The following is a 16,890-nucleotide window of genomic DNA, read 5'->3' as shown; positions in this document are numbered from 1 at the left end:
GAGCCAGTCAAGGCCCTGCCACCTGCCCAAGTCGACCCTAATGTATACAAAGGCTATAAAAAAAAAAAGAAAAGGCGAATAGGTTTTTCACAATAAAAGTACCAGGCTGCTGTGGAAAGAAACCAAAACAAATGTGAGCGACCACGGAGGCAGTGAAAACTAAGCTTGAATACTCATGTTCAACTGTTAAGTCATTCTGCTAAGCTAAATTTAGCTGTCCAGACACAGTGGTGCTTTCATAAGTATTATTTTAACAACTTAATGGATGCTGATTTAAAAGGAATTGATGGTGCAAGAACCTCAACCACAACCACACTAGAATTTATGATGACACTTTCTATCAGTGGCACAGATAAGAAACCCCGACAATGAAAGTCAATTAGTGGCAAGCGTGCAAATAATGCGTGAGAGCCGAGCATTGGTTGAGTGGGGTCTGTCTACTTTGTCATATGTCAAAACTGTGGCTTCCTGCCAGCCAAATCTTCTACAAAAGATATGAGACAGGAGATGAGGGCTGACAGACAGTTGATTGTCATTCAGCCCGTCTCCAAACGTCCAGGGAATTCTTCCTCTTCGGTGCTTGCTCACCGCACGCTCCTTTGCCTTTGCGCATGCTAACACTGTTGCAGAGTATACGAAGGGAATGAAAATCTTTCATGTTCTCTTCCTCCTGTTGACAGAAACAAAGGTCAAGAGTCAAGACCGCAGAGACGCTTGCAGGTAAACAAAAAAAAAACTGTCAATAACTTTTTTAACACACATGTAAACTAGTTTAAAATGTTCATGTTTCTGTTAAGCATTATGTATTATGGTAATTTTTAGGGGTGTTAAAAAAAAACGATTCAGCAATATTACAGTGCACAATTCTCGTATCGAGTCAATATGTGGCCTAATCGATATTTAAATATACATTTTTGATGGAAATATTCAACATCTTACTTAGGGTTAGGGTTCACACTTTAAGCATGGAAGAACATTATATTAATGGAACATTAAGCCTTGATATTTTATTTAAATGTTGAAACATGAAACAGATTGCAACCTGTTTGGTAAATACAGTGGCTGAAGTTTCAGATAAATAAATACATTTTCATACAAGTCTTACAGTGTACATGTACACGTTTACTGATTAGTATTTTCAAAATTTCAGTTTAAAAAAAATTCGCAATAATCGACTTATAGATTTGTATTGAGTTTAATCGGTATTGAATCGTGACTTATGAATCTTGATATGGATCAAATTGCCATATACTTCACACCCCTAGTAAATTTGATGGTTCATTGGCTCTTATTTGGAACCTCTGTCGTTGCCATGGCAATGCCTTACTTTAGTGGTCTACAGGATGAATGTGGCGTGAACCGTTGTCTCAGGCTAGCATCAAACGCCATTTGTAACATGCTAATGTTTACAGGCTAGCACAAGCTGGTATAGCGCTTTCCTTCATTTCCTTTGCACCAATTTTAAAAGAAAACAGCTGAAATATATCATCATAATGGTGTCTTTTGGCTGTTTATTTACATGTGCATCGCAATAAATAAGAATATTGTAGAAAAGTTCATTTATTTCAGTAGTTCAATTGAAAACTTGAAGTACCAACAAGATCAATTACACACGGAAGAATATATTTTTCAGAAGGCCAACTCGTACCTAATTTTATATCTGTATATAGATATATATATATATATTTTATGAAATATTCTAAACTCGCTTCTCAATAAGCAGCAATTGACAGTCAAACAGCCACCATGCTTCTAAAGCAATGGGGGAAACCCTGCACTTAAAGCAAGCAAAACATATAGACAGATATTATGACAAGACTCACCTAGCATATATTATAAATATGCAAAATATTGTAGCAGACTAAACCCCTGAGCGTAGTGTTGCCTATTACTTGTTTGGGTCTGTATGGCAGCATTATACTGCCCCCTGGTGGGCAATGAGGGCAAACCAGAAGGAGCAGCTCAATGAATTGAAATGCACAAACTGTCTTTAAATTCTTTAATTACATTGTTCCTCAATGTTGTTTTGGATGGATTAAAACAAAAAAAGTATTTCTGATCTGGTCTTTATTTCTGTTCTGGGTGAGTGGACCTCTGAATGGAACAATGAGTAGTTTCCTACTGAAAATATTGGAAGCCACTATCACAAAGCAGCAAATTTAGCTGAGTTTTTTTTTTGTGTGTGTCCGCTTTACCCTCTTTGTTCTCGGCAGTCGGCTAAGTGCTCGCAGTTGTCAGATGAGTGTACACTGGCTGCACTTTTAGCTGGCGGTGTCCTTCCTGTGGTGACAGTATGCCATGACGGATTTCCGTTGACTCACTTTCATTGTAACCGCAATGGGTCCCTCAGAAGGAGGACGGGAAAAAAAAATCACAAGTGCTTGATGTCATCCAGTTAAAGCTGCGGCTTTGCGTGCAGTTGGCAGATGATCTAAGGAGCATTGAAAGGAGTTTGCTGACGAAATGGGGTAAGGGGGTGGGGGTGGGGCTACACTCACCCTTGTACAAAGCAGCCCAATGGATGATGACTAAATAATGTCTGAATGTGACAGAAGTTGACTTTCTCATGTCATGTGAGCTGCCTCCCCTCGAAGAAAAAAAAAAAGACTGAATGAGCGTGAATAATAAAAAGCATATGCGGTGGATATAAAAAATCTACACAGCCCTTTTCCAGATTTTCGTGATCTAAAACAAATGAGACCAATGCAAATCATTTCAAAACATTAATGTCACATATAAATGTTACAACTCAATTTTTTTGAGAGGTGACGTAAAATATAAACAACTGAGATATGGTACACATATGTGAACACCCTCTTCAGAATTAACCAATCACATTAAACCTCATGTAAAATGGGAGTCAGCAAACCTGCCAAGAGCCTCTGGTCGACCCCATATAAAGTTCAGATGTTCTAGTAGGCTTTTCCTGACCTTTTCACCTTTCTCCTAAATGGAGAATGTTTCCTATTATCAGTAATAAATCAGAGTCATTTTGAATGGCGTCAGGTGTGTCCTGACTCCCATAAGGGTTAAGTCAACCGTAAACATTTCTTGACAATAATATATGTGACCTCACTAGTCTCAACATGACATTCTGATTAATATTACATTTGTGGAATATGAATTATGCCGTTTTTATCTTATCTCAGGGGGCGGCCATTATGCCACTTGCTGTCCACTGAAGATGACATCACAGTTGTTCAGAGCTCAGGCCGATCATAGCTCATCTGTTTTCTGAAGCTGAGCTGTGATTGGTTGTTACCTGAGCAACTGTGATGTCATCTTCAGTGGACAGCAAGTGACAAAATGGCCGCCTTCTGATACGGATTAAAAACTGCTAGATTTTGCTGCTTAACTCATATTCCACTAATGCAATATTAACCAAAATACCGTATTTAGGCTAGTGGGGCTGCATAAAACATATTATTGGCAATAATTTTGGGGGGGTTGACTTCCCTTTAAATGAGTTTTTAAATGTAACTAATTCATCAACCACATGATCTTATTTTACTTTTTTTTAAAAATATTTTTATTTTCTAATTGTACAAATCACATTGATGATTGAAACGTTTTGAAATGATTAATCTTGCTCTCATTTATTTTTTATTTTTTTATTTTTTATTTTTCTGGCGAGCTCAGTATTGTTCATTCGGTAATTTTACCGATTTGACATGTCATCATCATTGCTCTCTCTCTTTTTTTTTTCTTTTCGTATATGTATGTGCGTGCGTGCGAGTGTGTGTGTATTCATTAGTTCACCTAAAACCTATTAAAAAATCCCATACCGTTCACCTAAACCGAACACTTCCAGCCAGAGTCGTGAGGCCGTCAGGAGACCCGAGGAAGGACCAAAGAAAGGAAAGTGAAAAACCAGCACCGACCAGACACCACCCACCAGGCCACCAACCAGAGTCCTTCACCAACCCCAGAGACATCTAAATTCCAACAAATCAGGGAGACTTCAAGAGACCTCTCTCATTTTTTTTATATCACATAAACTTGGCGTTCGAACAGGGCTGTGTCGATTTTTCATATCCACTGTACCTACAAGAAGAAAGCATAATATCTGTGCGCTGTGTAAATACACACATTAGTGGCTCATCTTTTTAAAATAAAGTCTTCCACACTGCTGCTCTTATCCACTACTTTGCACATTGCACTTGTAATTGGTCGGCAATTATAGGCGGTGCATTAAGGAGTTGTCACTTAATTCATTAGACATGGCCAAGTTGTTAAGTTCGTTCAGTCTAATAAGGCAGCACCTTTTATCGCACAAGAGCAGGTATGCGTAGAAAGGCTGAGATTACGGCATCCATGTGCACGGCAAAGATTAGAATTCTGGCGAACAGGACCAGAGAAAAACCCAACGGAATGCCTACTGCAGGGTGTCGCGTAATTCACCGAGCGAGTTATTTTCATGGCGTGTTCATCCACTTGATTAATGCCCATTGAACATTTGCATTCCAACATCACCTGAGGAGCGCATGAATCTGTATCCGGCGCCCCGGATAGCAACGACGCGGTGTATGCCTGATAACCTGAAGGAAAAATTGAAAAGAGGTTCAAGCTGCCTGTGAGGCCAGTTTAAGCAAACACCGGGACAGCTGGCAGAGAAATCATTGTGACTGATGCTCTCCGTGTGAGACGGGAGCAGGAGCGGTGGGTGGCTGGGAGAGGAGAGGAACAGGCTTTTGTTTGTCTTTGTGGAGCTTACAAGTCCACTGTGTGATTCTGGAAGTGTTGCCTTTTCTTGGACTGTGGCTCCTGGAAGAACCTCAAACACGGTACACTTGTTCCCCTTCATGAAAAAGGCCTGATTTGTACTCTTTCACTGCCAAACGTTATCCAAAAATACAACCCCCCAGAGTGCCAGCCGATTTCGAGCATTTTCGCTCATCTTTCAAGGCAAACAGAATATTGTGTGCTATGACTATGTAAACACGGTGATTCCATTCTCTCATTAGAGACAAAAAGTATGATTTAATGTGAAAGCTTTGATCATTCACGACATCCTTGAAAACGTATTTCCTAAGATCCGCCATGTTGTCATATCATAATATCCCATTAAAAAAAAAAAAAGATACAATGCTGCCATCTACTGGCCATAGTCAGTGGCTGTTTTTTATTTTTTCATCTCATTCATGAAACCAGAGCTGCCCAAGACGTTGCCCCCCCCCCCCCCCCCAAAAAAAAAACGTAGTTGATGATTCACGTAGATGGCGGTACTTGTTTGGATTTCTGTTAACGCAGAAAAAGAGTTAAAAACCTAGCCTGAACATTAATCTCAAGCTGTTTTAAGGAACAGTAGTGAAGTTCGAACACATCTGTTGTATTTAAAAAAACAAAAACAATAAAATAAACTACAATGGTGTTTGAGGTTGAAATGAATGTGAGTGCCCCCCCCCCCCCCAAAAATAAGAAAACAACAAATATTTTTGTAATGTGTTTCTCCAACAATAAATGTTGCACTCTATAATATTAAAATGTACAATGATGGCATAATTAACCAGAATGTAAAGATTCAAACTGTTTTTACCACATTTTTTGCTTCCTTTCAATGGACACGCTGCGCCCTCTGGTGTGCACAGTTTTGCCACCTGGGCAGTATAATACAAATAATACAGTACATGGCGATGTCACAACTAAGCGCTCCATTAAATGATAAAGAAAAAGCACAAAACACATACAAAATTATTCAGGCGATGTTTGTTTGCATGACAGGCTCAAGTGTTACATGTCGTCATGCTGAAAGTTACGTACAACTTTTGTTACCGGTTTCCCCAAAATGTTTGTGGAATTTTAACAACGATCAATCATTTTCAGCGGTCGCAATGTATTTTGTTGTGCATCTTCTGACACAGAATTCAGCAGCCTGTCGTCCTCATAGCGACTGATCCAATTTGCTGTTCTCTTGTCTTTCGCTACTAATCACATCCACCCACCGGCCAGAAAACACTCATGCCGCCAAATCACAGATGGCGTGTTTTTGCTATTATCTCCAACATTTGAGCTAGAACCAGAGCGTCCGTATTTCTCCCAGGCCTCTACTTGATCAATACGCACATCAAGCGCTGCGTGGAGATGGCGGAATCCTTTGAAGCGTGTTTGCGGAGTTGGATTTGCTGAGCTAACACGGTCCACACAGAACCCCCTTGAATAAGCTTGTTTGGCTAGCATCCTCCCTGTTTGAACAGGAACTGAGTGTATTCAAATGGAGAACAGACAACGCCCCTCCCGTCTTTCGTCCTCAATACTATAAGCGAACAAACATGGCCGCCCTGCCAGTTCTTTTTTCCCCCTCTTTTGTTTATCTGACTTATGCTTGACTGTGTTCCACCTCATATATCCAACATCAAATTGGCTGGATTCCTCACCGCGAATTTCTTATTTTTTTTGGATTGGGGGGGGGGGGGGTCCTTTTGTGTAATCCTACACACAGAAAAGTAAAATTCCAAAACCCTCTAATCCAGTTAAGTGTTTCTGAAAACTCTTAACACCAAGTAGCACCTAATAATAAAAATAATAATTATTTCTCCAATTAACTTCATAATGACAATATTAAATTAATGTAGTATGCATTTAAAAAAAAAAGGCCGATACGATATTCGTCAAAATGCCAAATGTTGGTGCCGATAATCGGTCTCTCCCTAGTTTATATGAAGCATTTTCATTCCGGTAAGTTTTTCGTATTCATTCTAATCGGAATAAGCGACAGCGACAAATTATGGATGACTAACAGAGTAATCTGATTGGACGCTTAAGTATATGACATGACATTATTGCTTTTCCTATTTTTGAATAGAAAGTTTCAGAAACAAGAAGTGTTTAGAAATAGATGCAAATCCTTTGGTTTTGAAGAGTTACTGATTATACAATCTTTGACTAAATAAATAAGGTTGTTGGCCTTTGCAGTCAGTTGAGCCTTATTTGAAAGTCAAATGTGGGAAAATGCTGACATGTCTTTGTTGTCCCTCCCGACACCACCACAAACTGCATTTGCATCCTTGTCTCTCTCCCGCCTGCTGCCTCTTTTCTATTTACACTATGCTTGGCTCGTTTAACTTACATGACCCAGTGAATACATAACCCAGGGCCATTCAAAACATTCTGAGTGCCTGTAGGGATCAAACTAAACCACGTAAGCTGCAAAGACTGCTTCACCGCCACCAGCCTTTTTCGCTGTGCGGTTTCAAATGCGGTCGTTTCCTGCCTCGGAGGGCTCCACTCAACAAGATGCATCAGTTCAACGCACTTACATGGACGCTGTGTTGTGGCATTGATTCGTTAAATCTAGCCTCTGTGCACAATTCATGGCTGTGCAATGATACGCATTGCTAACTTTTAAAGGTTTGATGGGGGTAGTCTTGTGTCCTTTCAGAGAACTTCCATTTAAGGCTTAAGGCTAAACAAGCTTGCATTCAAATCGTCCATGACTGCATTGAATTCTGTTTTGGGCATTTCCTTTCACATCAGCAACAGTTGCCAAACACATTTCCCTTGAACTAGCTGGTAGTTTGGAAGGCGAGGTCGTATTAGATATTTATGTTTTCAAATGAGGAAGCTGGGGCATTTAGAAACGGCCCACCGGAGGAGCCATGTTTGCATACGCAGCCTATAAAATCTGACGAGTGTCGACGGCAAACTAACTGCAGGCGCAATTACCAGTAGCCAGACAAGAAGGAAAAGAAGCTTTGGCGGTAAATTTGCAAGCAATATCGTAAAAACTACCCCCCCCCCCGAAGTAATTATGCAAAAATGAGCGTTCTGGTTGTGTGTTTTACGGTAGTTGGCGTCGTAGCTGTTGTAAGATAAGAATTTCAGAAGCGCTGAGATTAACGACACTTTTGCGCACGTGGGCGACTTTCACTGTTCTTTGTTCTGCAGGCATATAAACTACAAAAAGCCTGAGCCATTTTTATAGTCTGCTTGAACCTGTTTTCGTTGACATTCAAACCGTCAGTATGTTTATGTGCTTCAATTAATCAGGGTGCTGAGTTTTGTCTCATTTTTCTTGATTCTGTTATATTCTTCTCATTTTCCGATAATGTTAAAAAAAAAAAATGGCTCAGATAGTAGAGTGGTTGTCTCTCAATTCAAAATTTGTAGGTTCGATCGTGGGCATCTGTGGCTGTGATGCTGCGTCATCAGTAGGTGAATGAGGAGGCGCTTTGGTGCTCTACGAGTGAAAGTGAACATTATGCCATTAGGCTAGCGATATTGATTTCTTGAAGCTATATAGCATGAATTGTCTGTCCAGAACACCCCATCTCCACTTTTGCCCGCCATTCTACCCACTTTTCTCTTCTTCTACTGCAAATTAAATGTTGCTACCATCAAACTCCCAAGACTTGAGCATATATGGCTTCTCTGTTTTGTTTCCAATTGATTACTTTGGGTGTATTATCCAACAATTAAAAACACAAACACTGTTCGATTTAGGTATTTATGTGCAATTTAAAAGACTGATTTGAATCGATTCATGGCAATAGTTTTTTTTGTTTTTTTGTGTGTGCATGTAGTGACTTAGTGGCTGCAGCCCCCACTGCTCTGCTTTCCATTAGCACCTCGCCCTCAGCCTGGGCAGCTCCACGGCTGTTATCTCAATGATGTTCTAATTCTAGCCAAACACTTCTGTGTTTGACTCAATAGAGGCAGTGTAAGTCAGCAGAGTCAATATTAGCTGAGCACACAGGGTTGGTGTGAGGTAAAAGCGTGTGTATGTGTGTGTGTGTGTGTGTGAGAGAGAGGATAGGCAGTTAAGGGCGCTCTGTTAGTGAACCTTGACTGCCTGCTCCAGTAACAACAATAAAGATAATAAAAGAGGAAGCAAGGCAATTCCTGCTTACGTTTGCCTCGCTTACTTCCTTTGAGTCCACCAACATTTCTTTTATCACCATTTTTTTTTCATTATTCTTCACGAGGAAGTTATTGTTAGACTTGAGAGTTCCTGCGGTCACTCTCGTGGCTGCTGGCGCTCTTTGAGCTGAGTCGGGACTTGCTGACGGTGAACAGCCGAACACTTGATGTCAATGTTTTACTTCTCATGATGGATGATGATCATTATGATGGCCACTATTTGTTTTCTAACTATTAAGACTACAAAAACAACTGGAATTCCCAGTCTTGGGCACAAAAAAATGTCTACCTTTACAAATATAGTAATGTTAGAGTGGTTTTAGAGTATCCATTTAACAATATAATATATATTTTTTTATTTTTATTGTAGATGCAGTTGCATCAATGTAGGGTTGTACTGCACAATAACATTACTTACATCCACTAAAAAACACACTGTTAAATTAACACTTTTATCATTTATTTTTTATATATATATATAAATAAGCTAAAAGGATAAGTAACTGTACCATTCATATCTATCTATCTATCTATCTATCTATCCAATATCTGTCATGATTTGGGTCAGCTGGTGGGCTCCACCCACCATACACACCTGCTGCCCATCATGCCATCTTGCCATCAGACCTCAATAAAAGCCTGATGGACACAGCAAGGAGTGTCGGGTGATTACTCCGAGACGCCGCTCTCTTGACCCGACTGTACTCGTCTTACAAGTGTTTCTCCTGCTGCCCATGACTTACCTTTTTGCCGCCACTGTGCGTGCTTTTGAGTTTGTTTGTGATCCGCCTGTGCGCGTGAGTTTGTGTTTGTTTTCGTCCGCCTGTGTGCGTGATTTTGAGTTTGTTTGCTATCCGCCTGTGTGCGTGAGTTTGTGTTTACTTTTGTCCGCCTGTGTGCGTGATTTTGTGTTTGCGTTTATCGCTACATTAAATCAAAGTTATCCGCATCCCTGCCGTGGCTCGCCTTCCTCACTGCATCTGGGTCCTCCCTTCTCAAGCCGTGACAATATCGATACTCAACTCTTGAGTAGTCACAGACACCGATACTAGATACCAGATACCCATACCACTAGTACATAAAATTCCCCACCCCCCCAAAAAATGACATGAAAATGAATGAATTTAAATAAAGACCTATAAATCCCCAAATAGTATTTTTCCTTGAAATTTCATGAAATTAATGGCAATTTTCTATTTCTCTAATTTCTCATTTCTATTCCCTGATTGTAAAGCGGCCACTAGAGGGTGGCTGATCCACCATCACGAGTACCGATACCTTAAGATAAGGCTGATATCGGCACGGTATCGGCACTCGCCCATCGCTACTTTTTATATACATGATCTAGCTATCGATGTGACAAGACAAAGGAAAAGTCCCACATGGGTCTGAAAGTCTGCCACAACAGGAGCAGACAGACCTGCTTGACTCAGCCTGAAGCCTTGTTAGCGGTAATAAACCGTGTAAACAAAGCGCGGCGTTGTATTTTAAGGTCATCGCAAACAGCAGCAATAACCTCGCAGTCAGCACAAAGTAGTCTCCCTGATGTGGCAGCACAATCTCCCTATTTAAATCTGCTGACACGCGGAAACAGCAACATGAGCTAATGCACTACTTAAAGAGCATAATCGCTCTTTCCCTTACTGTTAATGAATGCTAATTAGGAGTCTGGAGCAGTTTCTGGCATGTGCTGGCTGGCCCTCTAATGTGCCGTATTGTTCTTCTCCTCGCTTCAGCTCAGCACTAATGCTGCTGTGCCAGCTATTAAAGTCAGATAAGCGATCCATCTTTAACATTGCCAGCCAAAGCGACGCTAATAGCTCAGCCATTAAATTGTTCATTTCCATGGCTTCCTTTCATTGTTTTCGTCGTCTCTTTGTACATGTGAGCGGAGTGTATGTTTGACACACAAGTGTGTGTTTTGCAACCCTAAACAACATCCACTCGCAAGATGTCCGTCATAGTCATGCCAAGTCCTAAAAGGTTTTCAGGTGTGAGCCTTAAATGGTGAGACGCAATAATGTGATGTAATCCATGAAATGACTCGCTTGTAATAAGGTTAATCACATCCACACTTTTAACGAGCAGTAGGGGCCATATAACCAGCCATATTATTCCCATTTCAGAGTCGTGTTGATTTTACTATTGATTTTAAGATCTGGCATTAATTCACAAGGCAATTTAGTCCACGTAGGCCACAGAGAATTGGCAGAAAAGGTCGAGAAGAGGAAGAAGGAAATAAGACTTTTCCTCAAGTTCTTAATTTTCACAAGTGGCTGTCAACACCCAAATAAGCAAATCATCAAGCTGTGATTCTAAGTTCCTACATGCTGTTCATGAACTTTTTGATGTTTTCTATTTCTTTTTCTATTCTTTGCTACTTTTAATATGTCTTTATAAATTAGTCAAATAGAATATGGACTTCAATTCCTAAAGACGCACTTCAAAACATAATATAAAGTTCAGAAGAGTTGAAGCTCAAGCCAACTTTTTCCAATTTCACACTCTAGGTATGTTTGATACCCCCTTTTTCAGACTATTACCAGTACTATGCTCACTGATAGCGATACCAAGCACCGATACCACTAGTAACTAGTACTTTTTATACATTAAATTTACCAAAAAAGCAATGACAGATAATTTAAAACAAAGACTATGCCTTTAGTTATCAACTATAAAATGGCCACACACATGAGTACCAATATCTTTAAAGTAAGGCTGGTCACTGATACCGATCCCCGGGGCTGGACTGGCCATCTGGCATTCAGAGCAGATGCCCGGTGGGCCGGCCTCTTTTGGGGCTTTTTAATTCTTATTTTCCTACATTTTACTCCAAGAGACTGGCCCACAATTTAGGGGGACCAGTCCATTAATCCATTTTAAATATAGATAGCAAACTGAAACCTCATCAATAAACATCAGTGGCAGAACTACATGTTAGGCCAGAGTTGGACTAAGTTGTGCCCAAGTCAAAATGCCACGGTCGATTTTATTTTTTTAATAATAATATTTTTTGTGCCAGTCCAGCCCTGCCGATACCTGATATCAGTACTCGCCCATCCCTACTTATAGACATGTCATATCTGTATTTTCATTTTGAAATTGAAATTTATATGCGACTGGAAGAGGGGACCAAAGGTGAAAGTTAGACTTAGGGATGGGCGAGTATTGATACCAGGTATCAGTATTGGGCCGATAACTTATTCCAAGGTATCAGTACTCACAACGGTGGCCGATACCAGTATTGGCCGCCCTCTTGTGGCCGTTTTATGATCAGGAATCAGAATGGAAAAAATCGAAAATTGTCATTAATTTCATGCACTTTTCAGGAAAATGTTATATTGGAAAATGTAGGTTTTTGTTTTCTTGTTTGTTTTTTGGTACCAGGAAACTGTGGGTGAAGAAAAAAAGAGGGGGGAAAGGGTTTGATTTCTAAGATTACATTAACTTAGTTAAAAAAAAAAAGGGGGCGGGGGGAAGCAAATAACTACAAAATATATTGTGTACTAAGTCATTTTTCACTTTGTCTACTGAATATTGATGAATAAACTTTTCTCCAGTCTCGGTGGCAGCGCAACACGTGAAAAGTCAACTTGTAATGTTGTGGCACTTTATTGCTCTTCATCATGTTTCATTTGACTTGGAGGAAAGCAAGGTTTGCCATTCCGATGCCTGCAAAGGCCGATGGTTTCAACAGATGCTGGCGTTACTTGCTTACATTTGCTCTGAAGAGAACACAGTGAGTCTGTTAATAGGCCTTTCACTCCTGTTTATACAAACTATACAAGGCAATTGTGTATGATATATGGTGTTTGCAGTGACAATTGATTTGGCAAATGGATGAAGCTAAACCTGACAGCATTGTTGTTTCAAGGCTAATTGATAATACTTAAAAACACATTGACTCTGTGACCAAAACACAACGGTTAGATGTGTAACTAATACATAGCATATTAGACTCAAGATTTGGTTGTCCAACTAAAACAGTTTCACAATGCTTTAATCAGAAACATAACTAAAAGCTTTTCTCTGAGAAATGGTTCTTGGTAAAACTGACATCATTAAATTCCCTGAGCGTCACATATCTTTAGGCTGGTTATTTCCATTATTTGTAAGAGCTACTCAAAAATTCCAACAAAGGCATTTTCTTTTTAATGAAATGAACTCAACAGCGTTGGCAGTACTGTAACTTTGTTTGGATTATGTTAACAATGTAAATGCCACATTATAGCATGAAAATATATTTTGGTAAAAAAAAAATCTGATTGTCATTCCTTTGGAATGTGATGTGAATGAGCGATAAGTCTCGTGATCACATGCCAGTAGTGTGATTGTGGAGCGCGCACAACACAATGTCAACATAACGTGTGGAGAGTTTCGCCATGCGCACGCCACATTCAATGCTTGCTTGTAAAGAAAACAGTCCGATGTAGCGCCACCCGCGTGTGTGAATTCACTTTTAACCCATAATGTGACATTCCTGCGTCAATGACGAGCTTCCATATTTGTGCATATAGTGGTGACGTATAAAAAGGAACGAGACAGAAAGTGTGAACCAAAGCATGACGTGATGCCTGTTGAGCTAGCAACAAAATCGTTATTAACCATGACTAGTATTGTAACATGTTCCTCTAAGAATTTAGTAGCATTGACTTATTTAAAAAAAAAAATCACTGTGTATGTTTGTATATATATTAGGGGTGTCAAAATTAGTGTGTTAGATTTTGAATTCATTTAAAACGCCTTCAATGCACTAATTTTTTAAATGTGCGATTAATGACCGCCCCTTATTTAGAAAGCCTGTACTGGGGGAATTCCAGTCACAACGCAGCAGACACGTCTACGTCAAAATTTAGCATTAATGAATTTAACAATAATGCATATATTTGTGGAGACTGGGGTCAAATTGTATTTTACAATTTTAAATGTGCAGAATTTCACAAGTTACTTCATGTTAAAGATTAGATAGCTCTTAATATGAAAAGAAAATGCACTGAGCTATCACCAATGTCTTACAAACAGTTATGCCATCTAGTGGCAGAATTATGACCTCAACACAAATCAATATCACACTCATCTATTTACAGTACAGTTCATCTTTTTAATTTTAACTCTATTTTATGAATTATTATAAAATTATTGTATCAATGACTAAAAGGTGCAACCATATTTCTATTAGTTTAACATTTTGTTCCACTTTTATGTTAACAAGAGTATGAAAACCTATATATAATTATTATTATTATCATTCTCATTATTATTATATTAGGAGTGTGCATCTCTCCACAAAACTGTTACTGATTATGAGTTGCTTATCTCACACTAAATCCATACTGTAAACAAACAGGCTACATGTGAATCAGTCACCTGCAAGCAATCACTTATGACATCATGTCCTCTTTGGTAGAGCTGTTGATTGACACCCACCGCCTCCCATGCACTCGCTCAGCCACTAACAGCTTAGCATGCTGCGGAATGTGGTTGGAACAGGTAGATCTTAATGAAGCACACACAGCCGCGGGGCCCAATGGCGCCACCGCTTCATACAACAGACTATCATCATTACTATTATTACTATCACCTTTTTTTTCTTTTGGCTCTTTCATTTCTCTTGCAGGAGGTGGCTTCCCACAAGATGGCTGCACCGAGGTGAACTGCTGCAGGTGTGAGCATTCTTAGGATATGAGGGTTAAACACCTCTCAGGCTCAAGATTTCCTAGGTAAGGATTACACACAATACAAACACCTCAAGTCTGTCTTTACTTCCATTGCAACTCACAAATAGCAGGCACGCTGCTCTTGATCTGACCCCTGACAAGGATAATCCAGAAGCTTGTTACACCTCTTTAAGACGTAATTGCTTGCTGTCACAGAACAGGAATCTTTCCTCCCTTTTTACAAGGACCATAACAGCCAACAGCATCAATCTTCTTTGTGGAGCAGCTCATCAACCTAAAAGGGCGGATAAGTAATCTGGCAGATGAAAGATAGGAGGAAACCTTTGTGAGCCAACACAGCCACATAGATAGAGAGAGGAGTAGCTTGTGGTGGAATTCTTTGTGCGTTTCTGGGCGGCGCCGCACCACACTGTTTGGCCTGCGGCGCAGAGGGAAGAAGGGTGCAGCAGGCTTAGCCAAACGTGGCCGCTGGAGAACTTTGCTGCTTTTGCCTGGCAGGCAGTTCGGAAGGGGTGTCACCTTCTGGGTGTCAAGTCTTACTCGCTCTGAGCCACTGCTCAGTTCACCCGCAGAGTGGCGGCAAAGCATTTTGGGAGTGAGTGATTTATATGGCAGCTGTTGGCCAGTTTTGTGCTCACGCTGCTCATGTAACAGCTGACAAACTTTTCTGCCCTGGTTGCCTCAATGCTGTGAGGAGGCTAATTTGATGATGTCCAATGGCGACCTGTATTTATATTGAGGTAAACGGGTCGCTCAAGATCCGGCAGGTTTTGCTGGTGAAAAAGTTAAATATTTTCACATTTCTCTATATATATATATATATATATATATATATATATATATATATATATATATATATATATATATATATATAGCGGCTCTGGAGTCCCTCTAATGTGGCTCAAACTGGATCTCCAAAAAAAAAAGGTAGAAATTAATCTTTTTTTTTTTTAAACATATTTTTATTTTTTAGATCAAATATACTTTAAACGAACTGATGATTTTAATTATTATTTTTTTAATTATTATATAGTTTTTAAAAAATTTCAGAGTTCAATCTTTTATGTTGAAAAAGCTTTAAATATTACCATAAAATGTCCAGAAAGGACCAAAAAATTGCCAGAAAATGTCCATGAAATTGCCCAAAATTTCAAAGAATTTTATGAAAAAGGCAGGAAAAATGTTTAAAAAGTAACTATAAATTTAGCAAAAAAAAAGAATAAATCATGAAAATTACCATAAAATATGCACAAAATTGCCAAAATAGTCAGAAAAATGATTTAATTAAAGGCAGGAAATGTTCATGCTCAAATATTTTGTGACAGGTTACTGAACCCTGGCTTAGGAACATTTCTATAACCAATCTAACGACCAATCAGAGCTGCTCAGCTTGCAAATGTCACATGACCAAACTCTGCAAACGGGTGAGCAGTGATTGGTCGTTACTTGAGCCCTGAGGTACTGTGATGTCATTTTCAATCAGGTGGCAAAATGGCCGCCCCTTGAGATTGATAATAACGGGTGGCTTTTGCTGCCTAATTCATATTTCCTGAATGCCATATTAATCAGAATGATGTGTTTGGACTAGAAATTGTTTTAATTGACTTCCCTTTTAATTAATTCAGAAATTATAATGCCCTTCTATAATAATTAAATTGTGATGCTAAGGGCACAAATGATTGCACCTTGCATATTCTGCCTAACAACGTGTTCTCAGTGTCTACTAAACTAGAGTGTGTATGTGCAGTTGGGAGTATAAATTGGAAGTGTGGGGGTAAAAAACCCATCAGAAAGTAAAAGCGAGTTGTTTTTCCTGGTATGGAGCCTACCAAAGTGGTCGGTGCCCCACCATCACATTAAAACGTTATGTTGAGCCCAATGGCCAATCTTTCTAATCATTGTTCTAAAATCCCAAACTCCAGAGACAAGCTTCAGAAGCGGAGCTGTTTGATATCTGAGATGAAGGCACTAAAGCACACTAGGCGAGTGTAACCTTATTTCACGCTGGCTCTCAAATAGTGTCGAGAATTTGTGAGGCAGTTAGTGGCCGTCATTAATAACGACCCTGGCTGGCTTGACAGCTGCTGATTGGAATGAAGAGCAGTGCTACGACAGACAGCTACAAATTTCCCTGACAGCCATGTCTCCATTACCGGGCGTCAGCTGCCAAAACAGCAGTAATCAGAGAAGAGAGAAAACACGCTTTCACACCACGGACACCTTCCTGTTGCCTTTACTGTAAGGAAGCATTAACACACCAACAAGCACATAAACACATAGTCTATTCCTTGCAGCAGATATAATTTTGCAACAAACTGAACATCTGTTGGCCTCATGTTTTCTGAAGGCTGTAATT

At 39.7% G+C, this 16,890-nt stretch overlaps 1 long non-coding RNA gene across 3 annotated transcripts in view; it reads left to right on the top strand.

Moving 5' to 3' along the window:
- The window catches only part of LOC144053259 (uncharacterized), an 80,965-nt gene that overhangs the window by 332 nt on the left and 63,743 nt on the right, over positions 1-16,890 (top strand). For 2 of the 3 annotated variants that reach the window (XR_013294371.1, XR_013294369.1), the window contains exons 2-3: positions 681-720; positions 14,474-14,576. This is a non-coding gene — a long non-coding RNA (uncharacterized LOC144053259). Of the gene's footprint in view, positions 1-680; positions 721-14,263; positions 14,347-14,473; positions 14,577-16,890 lie in introns of all 3 variants that reach the window. The other variant, XR_013294370.1, reaches the window with a different exon arrangement.

Source organism: Vanacampus margaritifer, chromosome 6 (genome assembly GCF_051991255.1).
Source record: "Vanacampus margaritifer isolate UIUO_Vmar chromosome 6, RoL_Vmar_1.0, whole genome shotgun sequence".
Classification (NCBI taxonomy): domain Eukaryota; kingdom Metazoa; phylum Chordata; class Actinopteri; order Syngnathiformes; family Syngnathidae; genus Vanacampus; species Vanacampus margaritifer.
This window is presented reverse-complemented; position numbering and strand designations above follow the sequence as displayed.